This window comes from Ranitomeya variabilis, chromosome 4 (assembly GCF_051348905.1).
Source record: "Ranitomeya variabilis isolate aRanVar5 chromosome 4, aRanVar5.hap1, whole genome shotgun sequence".
Taxonomy (NCBI): Eukaryota; Metazoa; Chordata; class Amphibia; order Anura; family Dendrobatidae; genus Ranitomeya; species Ranitomeya variabilis.
The window spans coordinates 448,381,199-448,394,822 of record NC_135235.1 but is presented as its reverse complement, the minus strand read 5'-3'; the positions used below and the strand labels follow the sequence as shown (position 1 = coordinate 448,394,822).

Genomic DNA, 13,624 nt, shown 5'->3' with positions numbered 1-13,624 from the left:
TTTAGTGTGACTGCCATTTGCCTTCAAAACATCAATTCAATAAATTCCTTTAGATACAGTTGCACACAGTTTTTGAAGGAACTCGACAGGGAGGTTGTTCCCAACATCTTGGAGAACTAACCACAAATCTTCTGTGTATTTAGGATTGTGCAAATCCTTCTGTGTCTTTCTGTAATTCAAGACAAACATATAATCATTTCCAGGACCTCCTTGTTAATTTTTGATGCTGAAGATGGTTCTTAACTCTGTTTCAGGTGCAATAGGCCTGAAACATCTCACACATTTTTATTTCACCCTCCCCTCCAAGGCTGCAGGGGATTCCCCCCTCCCAGTACCTTCCTATCTTTAGGTGCTAGTTGAAAACCCCTCAATCAGTTTTACCGCTGTCCTGGTGGAGAGTAGGTGTGACCTTTGTGGCCTCATTGCTCCTGAAGGCTTTCACTTTTGGAGGTTCGTACTTTCTGGGGGTTTTTTTCATCAAATTTTTTATTTTGCTCATTTTATGAACAAATAATACAAAGTCTGTGGATATTTCATAGAAATAAGTAGGGGTTTCTTACAAATAAGAGTGTTTTCTTATAAATGGCCTTTCAGGTAAATTGTACCGGAACACTTAATAATAATCTCTGATATGATATGATGATATGATCTGCCAACATTGCTTTTCTCTCTGCCAATGTGAATCCCATAAAAAACCTATTTGATCAGCTGAGTCACCAGCTAGAGGCCTGTAATTCTGTATCCCAGAACCTCAATGACCTGAAGGCCACCCTTCAAGAAGAGTGGGATGCCATACCTCAGCAGACAATAACTTGTGAACAGCATGAGACGTTGTTGTCAAGCTGTAATTGATGCTCAAGTCCACATGACGAGTTATTGAGACATTCACCTTTTTTGGGGGTTTAGCTACCACTGTTACTCGCTTTTGTTGCAATAGTTTGAAATGCCCTACTTTCATAATAAAATATCACTGTAGCGGGAACTTTTAAGTTTTCTATTAATTTAACTCGAAAGCTAAATATCCCTAACATTTTGTGAGTAGTGTAATTCAGATCATCTCATAATACGTTTATTTTCAGTATTTTCAGAACTAAAATAAAAAGTGCGTTTTGGCCTCAAAGTTCTATTGTTCTTCAATTGAGTTTCAGTTTCTTCTTAATGACTCTCCGATAACCCAGAACATCTGATAGCCTTGCACCTCTCGGGTCCCAATGATGTCCAATTACCAGAATTTTACTGTATAATGGCATACAGTATACATTATGCATTGGGGAAAATAAGTATTTGATACACTGCCGATTTTGCAAGTTTTCCCACCTACAAAGAATGGAGAGGTCTGTAATTTGTATCATAGATACACTTCAACTGTGAGAAACAAAATCTAAAAACAAATCCAGAAAATCACATCGTGTGATTTTTACATAATTAATTTGCATTTTATTGCATGAAATAATATGTGATACAATAAAAAAACAGAACTATTTGCTGCCGAAACCTTTGTTTGCAATTACAGAGGTCAGACGTTTCCTGTAGTTCTTGACCAAGTTTGCACATACTGCAGCAGGGATTTTGGCCCAGTCCTCCATACAGATCTTGCCCACATCTCTCTGGTTTTGGGGCTGTCAATGGGCAACATTGAGTTTCAGCTCCCTCCAAGATTTTCTATTGGTTCAGGTCTGGAGACTGGTTTGGCCACTCTAGGACCTTGAAATGCTTCTTACAGAGTCACTTCTTACTTGCCCTGGCTGTGTGTTTTGGGTCATTGTAAGGCTGGAAAACCCAGCCATGACCCAATGTTCTAATGGAGGGCAGGAGATTTTTGGCCAAAATCTTGTGAAACATGACCCCATCCATCCTCCCTTTCATATTGTGCAGTCGTCCTGTCCCCTTTGCCAAAAAGCACCCCTAAAGTATGATGTTTCCTCCACCATGCTTTATGGTTGGGAAGGTGTTCTTGGGTTTTTACTCATCCTTCTTCTTCCTCTAAACATGGCGAGTGGAGTTGATACCAAAAGTTCTATTTTGGTCTCATCTGACCACATGACCTTCTGCCATGCCTCCTTTGGATTATGCAGATGATCATTAGTGAACTTCAAATGGGCCTGGACATGTGCTGGCATGAGAAGCTGAAAACCCATCTCTTCAAAGAAGCTTACAACCTGTAATGACCACATGATCACCTCAACACCATCGGAGGTACTGCAACCCCCGACCTACTGTCACCTTCCCCACAATCCTGTAGAATGTAAGCCCGCAAGGGCAGGGTCATCTCCCCTCTGTATCAGTCTGTAATTGTTAGTTTATTTACTGTAAGTGATGTTTTTATTTTGATGTAACCCTGTCTCATGTACAGCACCATGGAATTAATGGTGCTATATAAATAAATAATAATAATAATAATGAGCAGGAGGACCTTGCGTGCCCTGCAGAATTTTAATCCATGACGACGTAGTGTGTTACAAACAGTCATGTTTGAAACTGTGGTCCTAGCTCTCTTCAGGTCATTGACCAGGTCCTCCCGTGTAGTTCTGGGCTGATTCCTGACCTTTCTCAGATTCATCCTTACCCCACAAAGTGAGATCTTGAATGGAGCACCAGACCAAGGAAGATTGAGAGTCATCTTGTGTTGCTTCCATTTTCTAATAATTGTGCCAACAGTTGCTGCCTTCTCACCAAGCTGCTTGCTTATTGTCCTGTAACCCATTCCAGCCTTGCTCAGGTCTACAATTTTGTCCCTGGTGTCCTTAGACAGCTCTAATTTTCATCTGTTTTGGTTTTGGCCATGGTGCAGAGGTTGGAGTGTGATTGACTGAGTGTATGGATAGGTGTCTTTTATACAGGTCACAAGTTCAAACACGTGCAATTAATACAGGTAATGAGTGCAGAGTAGGAGTGGGGCAGCACGGTGGCTCAGTGGTTAGCCTTGTAGCGCTGGAGTCCTAGGTTCAAATCCCACCAAGGACAACATCTGCAAGGAGTTTTTATGTTCTCCCCTGTTCTCCCACATTCCAAAGACATACTGATAGGGAATTTAGATTGTGAGCCTCATCGGGGACAGTGATGATAATGTATGCAAACTGTAAAGCGCTGTGGAATATCTTTGGCGCTATATAAAGAAAAAGATTATTATTATAGGAGGGCTTCTTAGAGACAAACAAACAGGTCTGTGAGAGCCAGAATTCTTGCTGGTTGGTAGGTGATCAAATACTTATTTCAAGCAATAAAATACAATTTAATTATGCAAGAATTATACAATGTCATTTTCTGTTTTATATTTTTAGATTCATTCTGTCTCTCACAGTTAAATCATACCTACAATTAAAATTACAGACCTCAACCAATCTTTGTAGGTGGGAAAACTTGCAAAATCGGCAGAGGATAAAATATTTATTTCCCCCACTGTATATACTGTATATAGACTTGTAATAATATGCAGTCACTTAGGTTTAGTTATTGAACTTGCATATGTGATAACTTGCAGTATTTTCCAGTAGAGGGTGCTCTAATTCCACATTCTGGGATAGAAGAACTTTTAATGGCTATGTTTTGTCCATTTTGTAGGAACGAAGCATGCTTGATTTTACGAACATTATAGTCTATGCAATACTATTGTACTGAAATGAAGGATTTATGGGGCAATTTCCCCTCTATCTGGAACATTACTATATTATGGAATTGCTATTTATTTAAATCACTAATATGTTCTAGGAGGTTTATTAAAATGAACTATGATTTACAAGAGTTATAAGGGACAGATGAGCCATAAGCATCATTGGAAGTCCAGCAGCTGAGTCCCATACCGCCATGCTAAGTAAAATAGGGCCCTTGTTTTTGTTAATCTGTTAATATAATTTTGACATGCCAAAAATGTTATATTGTTAGTAAATTATTAGGATAAATTCTGTATAGTGCAAGTGGTTAGCGTGTTGGGATTGAACAGTGCTGTCGCGTTTCTTCTGCTGGACCATGTGAGAAGTGTGTAGTTATATTTATAATGTCTTCTCAATCACATCACATCCTGGAATCTCTCAATGTCATATCCATAAAGCGTGCATTGGAATTGATGTGCGGTATACGGCTCTACACATAGTTCAACACTTACTAGCCAGCGCTCTGCTCATGTCATTAGCCTGTAATCTGCTCTCTACGAGTTGGCTTGCTGCAGACACAGGACGCCCCTATCTGCCCCCTCTTTGAGGGACTGTCACCTCTGGAAGTGCTTCTAATTTATAACTAATTGTGCAATTAGGTTTTGATGTAGTGTTCCTAATAAAGAAGCTGAAGAGCTTTTATCAAGTCATGGTCTTAAGAGAAAATAATTACTTTATTCAAGCGTTATTGACTAAATTGAAGAGCTGCTGATGCATCAGAAGTAGTGGAGTGAGGAGAGGAGCGGACGCCTGCGCCTTTTTGTGATTCAGAGGTTTCATGGGGAAACTGGATGTAATATTCTCCTATCTGGGGATTATCGAGTCACCCATTAGATTGAGATTTAGCTCCTGGACTGTGAACGATAGGTATTTCCTTTAACCATTTAAGAACGCAGCCAAATTGGTCTTCAGGATACAATGCATTTTTTTTGCATTCTGTTATTATTATTTAATGGTATATTTCTTTATGGTACTCATTCTTACTGAATATGATAGACTGTTTATGTATAGCAATTGTTTTAGTGGATTTGTTACCCTCGTTCATTCACTGAATGTCATAAATTATTACTTTACTAAACTACATTTTTGGTCACTTAAAGAGATCCTGTCACCTGCCATAAATATGTATTTTTTATGCAATGTAAATTACAAAAATATTGCCCTCCACTTTCCTGCATGTAAATCTTGTCTTTTTAGCCTTATCTCTTTCCTATTGGATCTTCTTGAGAACCTCACCCAGGTCGCTAGTAATATTAGAATTATACACAGGGAAGAGGAGCCTATAGCTCGGAAACAGAAAAAAACAAAAAATAACATCAAATTCAGGAGTACAGCGATTAAAAAGCAAAACATAAACATAATAATAACAAGTGACAGGTCCTCTTTACACAGATATAATTTCAGGATAGGGGGGACCTTTTTAGTCAAAAAGTAGACATTATAAAACTGCCAGTCAAGGTGAATGCAGGAGCTAATGGTGGTGTGGCTCGCTTATAAATGATCACAATTAATTGCGGCATTTCATAAATCTTCTCCAATCCCAGCTGTTGCTTCAGGTTCCTGGGTGTCAGTCATAGCCCCCCATTATTACTGTGGACATTATCACTGTGCTTGCGTGATCAGATTGTTGTGAATGGTACAGAAAGGGAATAAATGTAATTTATTGGTGCAATATAGCCTTTCCACAAGTCTGTTACTTCCGCAAGGCCCATTAAATTGTGACATTTTAGAATTTTTCTATATTAAAAATAAACCAATGATAGACGCGCCCCTTGAAGTGCCAATCATGGAACTAAAACAATGCGCCTATTATACGGTATAAAGTATCATTCTGCTCTTAGAAAGTGTCACTCGCTTTACATTCTGTAATTCCGGGGTATATATGGTGAAAGATCCTCTTTTATAGAACCAAATTAGCAAATTTCAGAAATGGGACAAAATGTTTACACTGGGTAAAGTATTGTTTGCATTTGGTAATGCCGTCTTAAAAAGTATAAGAAAAAAAATTAAAAAATGATTGTGTGTGTCAGATAGTGATGGCATGTTGCTAGACCTGACCGCTGTGACTTCTGCTGACTTCTAGGATAAAGTCACAGTCGCATTAGAGAAGGACTGTGTCACTCAGATTATTGATGGCGCCACTTGATTTTTTTCATAGACAGTTCTATTCTAGGACCCCACCATTCATGAATACAGGGTTTCTGTACACCCCACTGTAGTCCTTGAACTAAAATAGTAAAAGTCCTAAGATAATTTTGTCTGAAACTTTTCTTAAAGAGGTTGTCAAAGACAACACTTATCCATGTTCTCTATTAGGTCATATGGGCATCATAAAAGGGGTCCCCAAGTTATAACTCCCCAAGTGAGTTAGAAAGTAGATCTGCTCTGAAAGAATAGCGCCACCATATAATGATACATTTCCATACACGGGAAAGGAGTTGCCAAATGTGGCTGATCACCAGGGATATGAGAAAGCTGTGATTCAGTCATCAAAAGATCAGCACTCAGACTTAGGCTAGGTTCACACGATCATAGAAAAATTGTTCAGTTTCATTCAGAATAGTGGGATGATTATTTTCTCACTTCTCACCTGTATGCTGTCCGTATTCAATCCGTATATAATCTGTTTTTTACAGAATCAGCTATTAATACAGGGCCATTTGCAATTTCCCACTGATCTTAAAATGAATGTTACATTTTCGGAGCCCTCTTATGCCCCGTATGTTGGACTATAAACCTAGATTTGCTGGTCAGGAGTCTTTGAAAACCTTAGGACAACCAGTGTGGAAGCTGGATTTAGGTTGTTACCCAGTTGTGTCGGAAGCAGACACAGTTAACAAAGTGCTGATTAGAGTGCCTAGCCGGCAACTAAAGGGGTTATTCCCCTTAAAAAAATAAGTTATCCTCTATTCATGTGGTTGGATACCCAGCAATCCCAAAATCAGTGCTTTAAAATCTCCTTTCCATTTATTGTCTATGGGACTGCCGAGGACAGTGCTAGTCCCATAGACAATAAATGGAGTGGAGGCAGTGCATGTGGACCTCTGCTCCATTTAGGATAAGGCTGCAAAGATCTGTTCTTGGGATTCTAAAGCCCTGATGTCAGGACATCAGATAACTTGTTTTATGGAAGAATAACACTTTAAGGAGGCTGAGGGGTAGTTATGAGGCCTCAATGTAAAAACTTTACTGAGCTCCCCACCTACTATACGCCTTTCATAAAAGTGGTGTCGTCTTGTAGCTGAGGGACCTAAGGCCCCATTAAGCAAGAAGACTTGTGCGTGACTGATATCTCTGCTTCCTCTATAGCTGCAGCCCTGCAGGGAGGAATACTTACTGATGTTTTGGTTTTAGACCTTTTTTAAGTCTTGTTGGTTGAGTATACAGTGGCTATAGACTTCCTAAGGGCCCTGACACCGTTAGCTCTACCAGGAGAAGAACTGAAAAAGCCATTCGGAGCTATAGAGGCATATCTGTGGATCGCTTCTCCCTCTTCATTCAGCACTTGGACCACTTCATGAAAAAAATCTGTGTTCTGAAAATGTTTTTCAAATGCAATCTAACTAAGATTTAAAAAATAAACCTGGTAGCATTTGCACAATTACGTATAAATTCAGCATCACGGGCAATGTTAATGGGAATTCAGTGTTTTTACCCAGCACTGCTCTCCCTTCCCAGCAGATGTCAATGTTATTGCTAGTCACACACAATCTATTGGAGAAATAGGTTCATCAAGGTAGAAAGTTCAAAGATCAAATGACATAGAAACATTGAGATACTTCGGGGGCCTCATCCTCATGTCACCTAACAGCAGCTGAAGTTGTAATCTTTAGTGACCATTTTATGAACTTATAGTCCCCTTGCCAGTTATGAGCCTTAGAACCTGTTGCCGTCCACCTCAGCATCATTATGGTACTGTGTGGACAGACCCTTTACTTTCCCTACTTCTGTTGTTGCCCTACAGCATTTAAAGGGGTGGAGAGGGATAACACTCTCAAAAAAGTAGCCCTGGATCATCCTTTACCCTTGTATGTTGGCACCTGGCCCTAATTCAACCTGAACCATGCCCCTGTCCCTCCTTCACATTTCTTCTTAAAGGAAACCTGTCACCTTGAAAAACACTATTTACCCACAGATGAGTTTTACCCCATCGCCCCAAAGCGTGTTTTCACATTCCTGACCAGGCAAATTTTTACAATTCTAACCACTGTCACCTTATGAGGTCATAAATCTAGAACGCTTCAACGTATCCCACTGATTCTGAGATTTTCTTGTGACATATTGTACTTCATGATAGTGATAAAATTTATTTGATATGACTTGCGTTTATTTGTGAAAAAAAAAATAGAAATTTGGCTAAAATGAGAGAGTCATATCGCACAAAATAGTTAATAAATAACATTTCCCACGTGTCTACTTTACAGCAGCACAATTTTTTAAATATATATATATATATATATTTTTTTTGTTAGAAAGTTATAAGGGTTAAAAGTTGACCAGCAAATTCTCATTTTTACAACAAAATTTGCAAAACCATTTTTTAAGGAACCACCTCACAAGTGAAGTTACTTTGAGGGCCCTATATTACAGAAAATACCCCAAAGTGACACTGTTCTAAAAACTGCACCACTCAAGATACTCAAAACCACATTCAAGAAGTTTATTAACCCTTCAGGTGCTTCACAGGAATTTTTGGAATGTGGAAGGAAAAAATAAACATTTACTTTTCTGTCACAGAAAAATTTTCCTTTAGACCTATTTTTTTTAACTTTCACAAGGGTAACAGTAGAAAATGGACCATACAATTTATTCCTGATAATGCTGATACCCCATTTATGGGAGAAATCTACTGTTTGGGCACACGGCAGGGCTCAGAAGGGAAGGAGTGCCATTTGACTTTTTGCCCCTGATGTGCCTAGACAGTGGAAACCCCCCACAAGTTAGATGTGTATTGAGCATGTGGAACCCACAGGTGCTTCACAGAAGTTTAGAGCGTAGAGTCGTGGAAATAAAAAAATCACATTTTTCCCAGATAAATCTTTTTTAGCTCCAAATTTTGCATTTTCATAAGGGTAACAGGAGAAATTGCTCCATAGAATTTGTTGTACAATTTCTCCCGAGTATGCATAGACCAATATGTGGAGGAAAACAACTGTTTGAGAACATGGCAGGGCTTGGAAGGGAAGGAGAGCCATTTGACTTTTTGAATGTAAAATTTGCTAGAATAATTAGAAGATGCCTTGTCGCGTTTGGAGAGCCCATGATGTGCCTAAACAGTGGAAACCCTCTACAAGTGACACCATTTTAGAAACTAGACTCCTTAGGGAACTTATCTAGATGTGTATTGCATCTCGCAGGGGTGGCAAAGGTTGCCTAGCCAGGGCCTTTTTTGACACTGCAAAGGATGAGCCAACTTATGTAATCTGCCAACTTTGCAAAAAAAACTGAGTAGAGTTAAAAAGTGCAATAATTTGTCTACTACATGTATGAACCTTCACATGCGCAATCAACATGCATTACTGTGGGAATCCCACTGCACAAAAATGCAGACCAGCAGACCTCAATAACCATCAGCCAACCCATCAATCTCATCTACTGCCTCTTCCTCCTCCTCTGTTACCATGCCATCCATTGAGATGCAGGTCTTCGACCACAGAACCTAGGGTTCTTTACCTGCTCCACTCACGTTGACTGATAGACCGTCGTCAGCTGTAATGGATGCGAACATGCCTGCTGTTTTAGACACATCTCAGAGAACGAGCACACCACAACTTTCACAATCCACCATAACATCTCCACCTGCACCTCTCTCACGATCCAGCAGTTTGTCCGGTTCACCATACCCCGCCCTCTCTCAGCACTGCAGCCAGCCCACGGTACCACAGTTGTGGTCACGAAAAAGATTGTTTCCTCCTACGCATAACAAAGCTAAGAAGTTGAACTCCACCATCTCCAATCTGTTGGCCACAGAAATACTGCCTTTCCGCCTGGTAGATACCAATGGTTTCTGAAAGATGATGGCCGTCGCAGTCCCCAAGTACCAATTGCACAGTCACCATTATTTTTCTAAGAAAGCTGTGCCTGCGCTACACCAGCATGTCACAGACAACATCACCCTTTCCATGACTAAATCTATGTCTGCCAGGGTGCATTTCACCACAGACTCTTGGACGAGTAAGCATAGCCAAGGGTGTCATATCTCGCTGACTGGGCACTGGGTGACTCTGGTGGCTGTGGGGGCAGGTGCTGCTCCACAGGTCTTGGAATCTCCAAGGCTTGAAGGACAAACCTCTACATTTAACATTTTCTCCACTGATTCTGCCTCCTCCTCTATCTCCTCTAGGGCCTCCACCTGCTGCCTCAACCTCTGCCTTAATGAGGCACACGTTCCAACAATACAGAGCGAATCCCCACCACCTCCATACTGCATAGCAAGGGCTCACCGCAATCAGGCAGTGTTAAAATTGAAACAGAGATCCCACATACATTGTGTGAGTACAACCGGGGTCTGGCGGACAAAGCACGCCCTGTAGGACCCACAACTCGCCAAATCAGCTCTATTAGAACATATTCACAAGGAGAAAGAACACGAGCATTGATTTGTACAAAAAAACTTTAATTTAGATTATAGATAAATATACATATTGCAAGTTTTAATAGTAAATGGCTAAAAACACAGGGTGAATGCCTAAATGTGCTGATATAAACCCCTATACACCACACTCCCCAGATGACATGGCGGTTCTATGACAAATTGGTAAGTAACTCTATTAGTCCCCTATATTGGGGGTAAAGCAGACGGGGAAGAACACAATAGGTGCATAGTAGCACCCATGCAACCAGGTTAAACCACCCAAGTGGGGACCCAGTAATGAAAACCCCATTAGTACTAGGATGAGACTCAGATAAAACAGGTATTAGCACTTACCAAGAGTACAGACCGGGTGGGGAGACTGGTGGGGAGAAAAAAGCGCCCCAATGCGCGTTGCGTGGCCGCGCAGGACCACTCCCCCTGAGGAAGTGGGGTGCTTTTTTCTCCCCACCAGTCTCCCCACCCGGTCTGTACTCTTGGTAAGTGCTAATACCTGTTTTATCTGAGTCTCATCCTAGTACTAATGGGGTTTTCATTACTGGGTCCCCACTTGGGTGGTTTAACCTGGTTGCATGGGTGCTACTATGCACCTATTGTGTTCTTCCCCGTCTGCTTTACCCCCAATATAGGGGACTAATAGAGTTACTTACCAATTTGTCATAGAACCGCCATGTCATCTGGGGAGTGTGGTGTATAGGGGTTTATATCAGCACATTTAGGCATTCACCCTGTGTTTTTAGCCATTTACTATTAAAACTTGCAATATGTATATTTATCTATAATCTAAATTAAAGTTTTTTTGTACAAATCAATGCTCGTGTTCTTTCTCCTTGTGAATAAGTGTTAAAATTGATATGCCTTGGAGATCGCAGTCATAGAGCTGAAGAGTTATGGAAAGCTCTCTGGGCTGAGTTAGTTCAATGGCTGTCGCCGCTGAACCTGCATTCAGGGAAGGCCATGTCCGATAATGGTTCAAACCTGGTGGCGGCTCTACGGCAAGGCAATCTCACACACGTGCCTTGCATGGCTCACGTCCTCCACCTGGTGGTACAGCTTTTTCTCCGCCACTATCCTGGCCTGGGTGATCTGCTCCAGAAAGCACGTAAGCTGTGTGCTCATTTCCACCATTCACACCCCTCAGGTCATCGACTTGCATCGATGCAGAGATCTTTGTCCATGCCAGTTAACAGGTTGATATGTGATGTGCTGACACTGTGGAATTCCACTTTGCACATGTTGCAATGACTGAGGCAGCAGCAATGAGCCCTGGCGCAGTATGTCATGTCATATAGCCTGGGCCACTGTAGTACGGATGTGGAGCATAACAAATTTATGGAGTGGGCACAGATTAAGGACCTCTGCACCCTTCTGCACAGTTTCAAAATGGCTACTAAGATGGTTAGTGCTGACGACGCTGTCATCAGCATCACTATTCCGGTCATCTATATGCTGGAGCAGACTTTGAATAGCCTGTGGGAGGAGATGGTGGTCCCAGAAGAAGAGGACAATGCGAAAGGGATAACATTGTCTCTAAGTTCTAGACTGTCATCACACAGGATGGTGCCAAGGGAGCAGGGCCGGACTGGGACTAAAATTCAGCCCTGGCATTTGAAGTCACACAGGCCCACTTGTCGCATGGTTACTGTATAATATCTTTGTACACTTGTAGGCTACAAGAAGTGAGGGGAGTGTAACACGACTATATAACATATAATTACAGCTGTATCCAGCATTACAGCTCAGCCCCCATAGAATGTAATACAGCACAGCCCCCATAGACTATAATACAGCACAGCCCCCATAGACTATAATACAGCACAGCCCCCATAGAATGTAATACAGCACAGCCCCCATAGAATGTAATACAGCACAGCCCCCATAGAATGTAATGCAGCCAGCCCCATAGAATGTAATACAGAACAGCCCCATAGAATTTAATGCAGCACAGTCCCCATAGAATGTAATGCAGCACAGCCCCCATAGAATGTAATGCAGCCAGCCCCATAGAATGTAATGCAGCACAGCCCCCATAGAATGTAATGCAGCCAGCCCCATAGAATTAAATGCAGCACAGCCCCATAGAATGTAATACAGCACAGCCCCATAGAATATAATGCAGCACAGCCCCATACAATATAATGCAGCACAGCCCCATACAATATAATGCAGCACAGCCCCATACAATATAATGCAGCACAGCCACCATACAATGTAATGCAGCCAGCCCCATAGAATATAATGCAGCACAGGCCCATAGAATGGAATGCAGCCAGCCCCATAGAATATAATGCAGCACAGGCCCATGGAATGGAATGCAGCCAGCCCCATAGAATATAATGCAGCACAGGCCCATGTAATGGAATGCAGCCAGCCCCATAGAATATAATGCAGCACAGGCCCATGGAATGGAATGCAGCCAGCCCCCATAGAATGTAATGCAGGCAGACACCATACAATATAATGCAGCACAGCCCCCATAGAATGTAATGCAGGCAGGCAGCCCCCATAGAATGTAATGCAGGCAGGCAGCCCCCATAGAATGTAATGCAGGCAGGCAGCCCCCATAGAATGTAATGCAGGCAGGCAGCCCCCATAGAATGTAATGCAGGCAGGCAGCCCCCATAGAATGTAATGCAGGCAGGCAGCCCCCATAGAATGTAATGCAGGCAGGCAGCCCCCATAGAATGTAATGCAGGCAGGCAGCCCCCATAGAATGTATATGTACATTCCAAAATTGCCAACGTCAATGTAAAATTGCGCTTATTTCAAGATGTATTCTCGCAAACTGATAAGAGCAGACACTAGACTTGAACTTAGCCAGAAGGCCAAGAAGTGATATAAAATTCTTGCTGTCCTCTAGAAATAACACTTTATAAACCTAACCGCTCTAGTGTTTCACCATTTACTTCACATTAGGTACAGTCTTTTACTTACAAATGCCTTAGTAAAATGAGCTAGTGCATTGGGAGTCTTGCACATAATGTGGAGGCACTGCAGGCATATTACTGTTTTCCTGAATAACACAAAGCTTTGAGCTCCAGGTCACAGTAAAGGAAAAGACTGGTTGGAAACCTCACAGACCCATTATCCTGTCCTTGTCACATGCAAGCAGATTAATAGTTCTAGAGATTACTGAAGCCAAACCTATGTTTATCCTAAAATCTGGGGGGTATAGTTCTTAAAGGGTACTGCATATCCAACATGTCCCTTTTAAAGGAAAAGTAAAGCGCGGATGACGTTAAAAACTAAGAATGGAAAAAAGTGCTAAGAAGGGAACAATCAGGACAGGACTGAGGATGGTGACTGATTACAGAACAGTTCTATTCTCTAAAGTTGGATAATTAATCAAAGTTGTCTAACACCAAGTGCCAAATAGTACATT

The 13,624-nt window shown here is 41.5% G+C and overlaps 1 pseudogene; it reads right to left on the bottom strand.

Annotated features, from left to right (window-relative positions):
* Positions 1 to 12,904: 12,904 nt before the first annotated feature.
* LOC143770815 (U2 spliceosomal RNA) lies at positions 12,905 to 13,079 on the bottom strand (annotated as a pseudogene).
* Between the last annotated feature and the right edge of the window lie 545 nt (positions 13,080 to 13,624).